The following is a 10040-nucleotide window of genomic DNA, read 5'->3' as shown; positions in this document are numbered from 1 at the left end:
TACAATCAAACCCTCCCCTGCATGGTTCATGAGCGAGAGTCGTCATGGGCTGAACTGCGTAACAGCCTACCCTGCCTAAGCTGGATTACAAATTTTAATGTATATTTGATTCCTTTCAGACATGTTCATGATTTCAACCTCCTACTAAACAATTACACTTGTACGTTTCCTATATAGTTGTCCAGACATGATCCATCTGTTGCAAACCCAAACCAAATAGGAAGTCAATTAGATTAGTCTGCTACTGTTCTATCCTCAATACCTATCAATCTGTATATCATCAATGGAGGCTCCAAATCTATCTGGCTATCTTCATCTAATCCTTATGATTGTTATAATATGCAATACAAGTATATATCTCACAGTTCATGCAAACTTTTACAATGATATAGATGTATCATGGGACTATAACAATGTCAACATATTCGACAACGGAGAGGAATTGCAGCTTTCTCTCGATAATGCTTCAGGTATTCTAATGTTATTGATATATAACTGTATTTCTAGCATTTTATTGCTTTATGTCTATGTGATAATATACTATCAAGCATAGAATAACAGTTGATATTTTTTTCGGTATTGTTTAATTAGGCTCGGCATTTCAATCGAAGGCACAAATTTTGTTTAGAAGCGTCGATATGTTTATGAAGTTGGTGCCTGGAAATTCTGCTGGAACGGTTACAACATTCTATGTGAGATAAATTTGCGAAATTTATATTCAATAATATTCCAATATTCATGTAAAAGGATTTTGGGAATTTTTTTAATTTGATAGAGAGAAATTATTGAGAAAATTCATTAATTGATAGTAAATTTTGGGAATATTTTAGCATATGATAGGCAAAAATGTTGAAACCGCCGCATACGTACAACGCCCAAACCGCCGCAGTGAAACCAGAAACTACCCTTGTCAAATTTCGGACCGCCTTTTGGTGTGGAGTGGTTTCCGTATAATCGACTCCGATACAATGTAATGCAGCCACGTGGTCCTCTGCATACGTTAGCAAAACTGACTTTTCTGACGCTAATGTTCAGCATGAAGTGGGCTCCCGAAATCGACGTCAACCATCCGATTTGGTTGATCGTTCTCTGCCGTCCATCAACCAAAGGTGCATTAAAAATTATGCGTGGAGTAAAATTCAAGTTTCGTTGACCGCCGATAGAATAATTTAATGAATTAAATGTGCCCGCAGGAGTATTTGTAAGAGTTTTAAATTTTAATGTTTTTTTTATATATCGGAGGTATGGGTGCATATGCATGTTACGTATGGCATATGTGTACTTTGTAATGTTTTATGTTTTTTTTAGTGTTGACCATTTTTGGTAATGAGGTGTAGAACACACGCGCGAGTTAAAAAAAACATATAACCAGCCAAATGAAAATGTGCTCTGTGTGGTAATACGATATAGAATCTTATGCACAACAATGTGGGGAGCATATGCACAGCAGTGCGGGGAGTATGAGTTTTTGGGAGTTGCATATGTAATGTTTTTTTTACAGCAGTATGCGTAAAATAGTTTTACACCAGTAAGTGAAAAATGGTTTTTACAGCAGTTTATGTAAGATCTTTTCACAGCAGTAAATGTAACTGAGTTTTTGCACACCAGCAGTGTAAATATTTTTTTTTGGTGAATCCCTCTCAGCAAAGAGGATGAATATGTATCAGAATTTATATTTTAATGAATAGAAATCTTTTTATGGTGGTGTAATACTCTGTTCTCAGTCATTTTTTTAAAATTTTCCCTGTGCAAAGGATCCTGAGGAGAGAAGGAAACAGAGCATTGCCTCTGTGTGTTAAGTTTTTTTTTTGTTTTTGGGATTTTACCAGAAAAATCCCCAACAGTGGTATCAGAGCAGGCTTAGGCTCTTTTAAGGTGTTCAAGAAGATGAAGGGAGGAGTCTTTTGTTGCAGCAGTAAATCCTCTACAGCAAAGCGAAGTCTCAGGCAAAAGATTCAGGTATTCCTCAAAGTTTTCTTTTTGTTACTGCTGAAACAGTCAATGTTTTAAAATACACAGTCAAGAAATTAAAGCATAGTTGAGGATGCAAGGAATGGCTAGTACCAGCACTAGCATGGGTATGTTTAATACCCAGCTCCCACAGTTTAATGGGAAGAACTATGACTACTGGTCAATAACCATGAGAACTTTATTTATCTCTCAATATTTATGGGAATTAGTTGAATCTGGGTTTGAAGAACCAGCAGATGAAAATGAGTTCAATGCATTAACTCAGGGAGAGAGAGATCTGCTGAAGAGCAATAGGAAGAAGGATGCAAAATCCATTGTATTGTTGTATCAAGCAGTGGACCAGACTGTGTTTCCAAGGATAGCAGCAGCTAAGACATCCAATGAAGCATGGCAAACCCTCAAGACAGCCTATCAAGGCATGGAGAAAGTGAAAACAACAAAACTACAAATGCTGAGGAGAGATTTTGAGAATCTGAGCATGAAGGAGTCAGAGAATATTTACTCATTTTTCACACATGTAATTGGTCTGGTCACACAGATAAGGACTCATGGAGAAACCCTTGAAGAAAGGAAGATTGTGGAGAAACTGTTGAGGGTCCTACCCTCAAAGTTTGATGTGATTGTCACCACCATAGAAGAGACAAAGGATCTCTCAAACTTTTTAGTTGATGAGCTTCATGCATCACTGATAACACATGAGCAGAGGTTGAGTAGAAATGAAAACTCATCTCTAGAGCAAGCCTTCAAGACCCAGATGTCTTTTGGAAGAGGAAGAGGTCAAGGCAGAGGAAACAAGAGAGGAAGAGGCATAAGCCAAAACAGAGGTGGAAGGAACAATCCAACAAATGCTCAAGGAAGAGGCAGCAATCCAAATCAGAACCAAGGCCAAGGCAGCAGCCAACAAAGAGGACAACATCATGCTCAAGGACAAAGGTATGAAAAATCCAATGTCCAATGCTATTATTGTAAAAAATATGGGCATTATGCCAATGAATGTAGGAAGAAGCAACATTATATGAGTAATAGACAAAATGCAAATGTCACTAGAGAAAAAATCAGCCAAGATAATGTGTTGTTAGCTTGTAACATGGCTGAAACAAACAGTGAGGACATATGGTTTTTACACTCAGGTTGCAGCAACCATATGACAGGAAACATAGCTCTCTTTTCTGCCCTAGATAAAAATATGAAATCAGAAGTCACACTAGGAACTGATAGCGAAATTTCTGTTATGGGAAAAGGAGAGGTAAAAATATTTACAAAGAAGGGTGAGAAGAAAACCATAGCAGATGTCTACTATGTCCCTGGAATGAGATGTAACCTCTTGAGTATTGGACAACTTGTTCAAAAGGGTTACAATGTTTTCTTTAAAAATGATGTATGCACCATCATGGATATAGCACCCAGAAAATGATGCATTGCTGAAGTAAAAATGACGAGGAATAGGATGTTCCCTCTTAGAATAAGGGCAGATTTGAAAAACAAAGGAGAAATTGCAGCAGTCACCCAAGAGGCTTTCCAAAGTGTGCCAAAGGATGAAAATTGGTTGTGGTACTTGAGATTTGGACATCTCAATTTTGGAGGTCTAAACTTGTTAAGCAGAAAAGGAATGGTAAGAGGATTACCATTGATAGAGAAACTGGACAACCTTTGTGAAGGTTGAATTTTGGGGAAACAACATAGAGAAAGTTTTCCATCAGGTAAAAGCATAAGGGCAAAGGCACCCTTAGAGATCATCCACTCAGATTTATGTGGACCGATGCAAAATCTATCATTAGCAGGCAAACAATATTTCATAACATTTATTGATGACTTTACAAGAAAAACTTGGGTATATTTTCTTAAAAACAAAAGTGAAGTGTTTGAAAAATTTCGAAATTTCAAAGCACTTGTGGAGAACCAAAGCGGGCTGCATATAAGAGTTTTGAGAACTGACAGAGGAGGTGAGTATATCTCCAATGAATTCCTACGATTTTGTAGAGAAAACGGAATTCACAAACAGTTTACAGCTAGGTACACCCCACAACAAAATGGAGTTGCTGAAAGGAAGAATAGGACCATCATGGATATGGCGAGGAGCATGCTGACGGCAAAGCATTTGCCAAATGATTATTGGGCTGAAGCTGTAAATTGTGCAGTGTATATTTTGAACAGGTGTCCTACAAAAGCAGTGTTGAACAAAGTGTCGGAAGAAGCATGGAGTGGGAGAAAGCAAGGTGTCACCCACTTGAAAGTTTTTGGATGTGTGGCCTATGCACACATACTAGATCAGCTAAGGAGGAAGTTGAACAACAAAGGGGAGAAATGTATCTTCATTGGATACAATGAGGAATCCAAAGCTTACAGGTTGTATATCCCATTTACCAAGAAATTTTTTGTTAGCAGAGATGTTCAATTCATTGAAGAGGAAGCTTGGGATGGAAGCATAGAGAAAACAGTGAATGTTAAAAACTATTTGTCTCATGATGAAGATGATGAGGAGGTGGCTGAAATGCATCCCCAAACAGCAGTGCCAACACAAGGACAACAAGGGACACCATTGAGGATAAATGAAAGTGCTTCTCCAAGCACATCACAAGGAGGAAATTCAAGTGCATCTTCAAGCACTTTCACACCAAATGAAAGAGGTAAGAAGTTTAGAAATCTAAGTGACATTTATGATGAAGGAATGAATTTCTTGTTTGCTTTATATTGTCATGTAGATGATCCTATTCATTTCGAAGATGCAATCAAAGATAAGAAATGGATAGAAGCTATGGATGAGGAGATGAATGCCATAGAGAGAAACAAAACATGGGATTTGGTTGAGCTACCAAAAGGTAAATAGGTCATTTGAGTTAAATGGGTCTACAAGACCAAGAGCAATGCTGAAGGTAAAATAGAAAGACACAAGGCAAGGCTGGTTGTCAAAGGGTACAAGCAGCAATATGGGAGAGATTATGAGGAGACTTTCACACCGGTTGCAAGAATGGAAACCGTGAGAGCAGTGCTGTCCATAGCAGCTCAAAACAAGTGGAAAGTTTACCAAATGGACGTGAAGTCAGCATTCCTAAATGGAGTGTTAATGGAAGAGGTTTACATTGAACAACCTCTAGGCTATGAGAAGAACGGTGAAGAGCACAAAGTGTGCAAATTGAAGAAAGCTCTTTATGGGCTGAAGCAAGCGCCAAGAGCATGGTACAATAGGATAGATTCCTATCTATTGGATAATGAATTTGACAAATGTGAAGGAGAGCCCACCGTCTACATCAAAGAAAAAGATGGTAAAGTTTTAATTGTTGTGTTGTATGTTGATGATGTTATTTTCACAGGCAATGATGATCAGCTCATTGAGAATTTTAAATCAGTCATGAAAGAGGAATTTGAAATGACTGACATGGGTTTCTTGAGATACTTCTTAGGCATAGAAGTAGATCAAAATGAAAAAGGAATTTTTATCTCACAGGCTAGATATGTAAATCAAGTGTTGGACAGATTTAACATGCAAGAATGCAAAACAACGATCACTCCCACAGTAATGGGATTAAAACTCAGCAGAGAGGACAACAATAAGGATTTTGATCCTAGTTTGTACAAGAGTAATGTCGGCAGCCTTATGTATTTAACAACTACTAGGCTTGACATTATGTTTGTTGTTAGTTTAATTTCCAGATTCATGGAGAGGCCAAAGGAAGCACATTGGCAGGCAGCAAAAAGAATTTTAAGGTATGTCAAAGGTACCAAAATGTTTGGAATTTTATATAGTGTCTCAGAATGTTCAGATTTGATTGGATACACTGATAGCGATTAGGCTGGAAGTGTAGATGATCGGAAAAGCACTTCCGATTATGTTTTTCATACGGGTTCAGGAGCCATTTCATGGAATTCTAAGAAGCAGTCCATTGTAGCATTGTCTACAGCAGAGGCTGAATATGTGGCAGCTACAGCAGCAGCATGTCAAGCAGTTTGGATGAGAAGAATGTTGAGGAGCTTAGGCCAAGAGCAGGCAAAAGCGATAGTGATTTTTTGTGACAATAGCTCAGCTATTGCATTGTCAAAGAATTTAGTGTTTCATAAGAGAACGAAGCACATTGATACAAGGTTTCACTACATCAGAGAATTGGTGAACAATGGAGAAATTGTCTTAGAACATTGCAGGACTCAAGAACAGGTAGCAGACATCTTGACCAAGCCATTGGATCATAAAAGCTTTGAATTTTTGAGGAAGTGTCTGGGTATGACTGAATGCCCAGCAGTTGAAATTAAAGGGGAGTGTTGAAATCTAATTTCAACTGCGCATACGTACAACGCCCAAACCGCCGCAGCGAAACCAGAAACTACCCCTGTCAGATTTCGGACCGCCTTTTGGTGTGGAGTGGTTTCCGTATAATCAACTCCGATACAATGTAATGCAGCCACGTGGTCCTCTGCATACGTCAGCAGAACTGACTTTTCGGACGCTAATGTTCAACATGAAGTGGGCTCCCGAAATCGACGTCAACCGTCCGATTTGCTTGATCGTTCTCCGCCGTCCATCAACCAAAGGTGCATTAAAAATTATGTGTGGAGTAAAATTCAAGTTTCGTTGACCACCGGTAAAATAATTTAATGAATTAAATGTGCTCGTAGGAGTATTGGTAAGAGTTTTAAATTTTAATGTTTTTTTATATATCGGAGGTATGGGCGCATATGCATGTTACATATGGCATATGTTTACTTTGTAATGTTTTATGTTTCTTTTAGTGTTGACCATTTTTGGTAATGAGGTGTAGAACACACACGCGGGTTAAAAAAAACATATAACGAGACAAATGAAAATGTGCTCTGAGTGGTAATATGATATAGAAGCTTATGCACAATAGTGTGGGGAGAATATGCACAGTAGTGCGAGGAGTATGAGTTTTTGGGAGTTGCATATGTAATGTTTTTTTACAGCAGTATGCGTAAAATAGTTTTACACCAGTAAGTGAAAAATGGTTTTTACAACAGTTTATGTAAGATCTTTTCACAGCAGTAAATGTAAATGAGTTTTTGCACACGAGCAATGTAAATACTCAGGAGGAGACAGAGTTTTGTTAAATGTATTTTGTTTTGGTGAATCCCTCTCAGCAAAGAGGATGAATATGTATCAGGCTTTATATTTTAATGAATATAAATCCTTTTATGGTGGTGTAATACTCAGTTCTCAGTCATTTTTTTAAAGCTTCCCTGTGCAAAGGATCCTGAGGGGAGAAGGAAACAGAGCATTGCCTCTGTGTGTAAAGTTTTTTTTTTTTGTTTTTGGGATTTTACCAGAAAAATCCCCAACAAAAAATTATGAAGAACAGTGAGAAATTTCTTGGGATCCATTGATTTCACTCAACTCCTATCCATCCGATATAGAAATCTATAAATCCATATAAAATTAGCTTAAAATTCATAGCATTCTCACTATTATAATGTTATCCAACGAATGGAGAAAATACGCTGCAGTTATCTTCGACAAGTGACAGGCACGACGAAATTGATATTGAATTTCTAGGAAATGTTTCTGGTCAGCCATATATTCTGCATATAAACATCTCTACAAACGGTTCAGGTAATAGGGAGCAACAATTCTATTCTATTTATGGTTCGATCCTACATCAAAATTTCACAATTACTCAATTCTCTGGAACCCGCAGCAAATTGTGTAAGCTATCTCTTTCTTTGAACCTGCTTTAATGTTTTCTTCTATTATGATGGATCCATCTCACATGATATCTTCGTTTCAGGCTTTTTGTAGATGGGTTGCCTATCAGAGTGTTTGGGAACAATGAAGACATAGGTGTGCCTTACGCCAACGGGAAGGCGATGAGAGCGTACTCCAGCATATGGGACGGAGATAGTTGGGCAACTCAAGGCGGGCGGGTGAAAATCGATTGGTCTTACACACCATTTGTGGCTTCGTACAGAAATTTCACAACAGACGTATGTGAATGGACATGAAGTGGCTGCTCCTCCTTGTGTTGGGCTAATACTCCCAGTAACTGGTGGAATCAGGCAGCTTATGAGAGCTTGACGTATCCCCAACAAGGACAATTACAGTGGGTTCGCAATAATTTTCTAGTTTACGATTACTGCAAATATGCGGCCAGATTCAATAATCATTTTCCAGCTGAATGCTCTAGACAACCCTAAAATAATTCCTGGGGCTTCTATGCGATTGGATTCTTTCTTCATCGGATTTCATTCCAATAAAGCGTCCCTCTTCGTTGGCGCTTAAAAAGACTTATTTTATCTCATTTGCCATCGAAGGTGCGAAATTAAAATTATTTTCTCTCTCTTACCGTTGTTCTAACCATCTGAATGTTTTGAAACCCCACGGGATTCGTTGTAGGTCAACATACGTAATGCATGTTCCTAAAATATAAATTGATGATCGTCTCATGGAACATGTTGTCACTATTTTTTTGAGATATTAGGTTTATTTGTATGGAGAAACATAGTTTATTTGAAAAAGGAAATATTTTTTATATTAAAATTTGATAGATACACTTTCAAATTAGAATGTAATTTTGTTATGGTTTAAAATACATTTTTTGGTGCAGTCTAAATTTTATAGATTAAACAATTTAAATTCTAGTTTTTAAAAATTTGCGAGATTATTGTTAAAATTAATTAGAAAAAATGTCAGAAAAAAAATCATTTCATCTATAAATTAGACTACAACCTATAGTAATTTAGTCTATTGTTCTGGTTTGAAAAGTCATTGATATAGAATGTAAATGAATATTCAATTAAAAATATGTAATTTATTATTAAAATTGATAAATTTTTGGGAAATATGATCCATTTAATCAAATTGATATAAACTGGTACAACCACATTAACAATATTAAAGTGGTTGACGTATTTGAAGGCTTACTAAATATAACAAAAAAAACTATTGCAACAAGGAGAATACCTTACCAATTCACACATTTACCTGACTAACCATGTATAAAAAGATTATGGCTGAACTTTAATTGACAAAAAAAAATGTATTACACATATTATTATAAAATGGACAATTTTGCTAAAGAAATTTTTTTTATATATTGATTTCTCCATCTAATTAGAATATGAACTTATTAGAATTCGAATAATCCCAAATCCCTATGAAATTGGTGAGTGGGGAGCCACCTGGCACGAATCTAATTTAATTACACATTTTGACCATTTTGCTAAATAAAATTTGTTTATATATTAATTTCCCAATCTAATTAAAATATAAACATATTAGAATTAGGATAATCTCATATCTAAAAAAAAAAAAATATATTCTTAATTCATTAGTATCCACCAACTATCAAAACTCACTAACAAACTTTCATTATAATTAAAATATATACACAAATGCAACGTTTGCCATCGGTTTGTCCTTCTTCAGAAATTGCTTTTTCCTTCTTCAGAAATCAGTTTTTCCTTCTTCAGAAAAATGAATTGCGGGTTTGTGACACTCATAAGCTACAAAATATGTAGGATCCAACCAACCCATTCAGGTGTCCAACCCCTGAGACAACTTGAGTTTATGTTGAACTAGACCCCCATTTGCTCCAATGACAAGCCTTACATGTGATTGAGAGCCTCCAGTCACTCGCGCAACAAGGAATCTATGTGGTTGCATACCCCACATACAAACATGTGTGACAATCTACACATACTTCAGGTCCAGTGCCGCAACCTCGCTCTGACAATATGCATTTCCTACTCTATCTCGACTAACCTATTACCATCATAACATACCAATAGCATCACGATGACCTAAATTGAAAATAATGACCTCATGAAGGATGTATGACCTATTATACATGCATAACCATAACCATGACAATGCATGCATAACAACATATACACACTTACTGTAGGTTTTAACCCCGTACAAAATTTACCTGCATATGAATTCTAAAACATAGAAAATAAACAATGTGAGAGCATAACACATAAAACACATATACATAAATATTTACCCATGGATCCCAAAATCGGGACTACCAACTTGATTTTTCATTATGTTCCTTTCAATGTTACAATACATATTTATACATGCCAAATCATCCAATACCATGGACCGAAAACCATCGCATCCA

General features: G+C 36.7%; 1 pseudogene; it reads left to right on the top strand.

Moving 5' to 3' along the window:
* Positions 1 to 283: 283 nt before the first annotated feature.
* On the top strand, positions 284 to 8109 carry LOC149155709 (xyloglucan endotransglucosylase/hydrolase protein 24-like; annotated as a pseudogene).
* Positions 8110 to 10040: the final 1931 nt, after the last annotated feature.

The sequence above is a fragment of the Pinus tabuliformis genome, chromosome 9, assembly GCF_031772625.1.
Source record: "Pinus tabuliformis cultivar Carrire ecotype Pingquan chromosome 9, CPIR1, whole genome shotgun sequence".
Classification (NCBI taxonomy): Eukaryota; Viridiplantae; Streptophyta; class Pinopsida; order Pinales; family Pinaceae; genus Pinus; species Pinus tabuliformis.
Note: the sequence above shows the minus strand (reverse complement) of the source record. Positions and strands in the feature narration are given on the sequence as shown.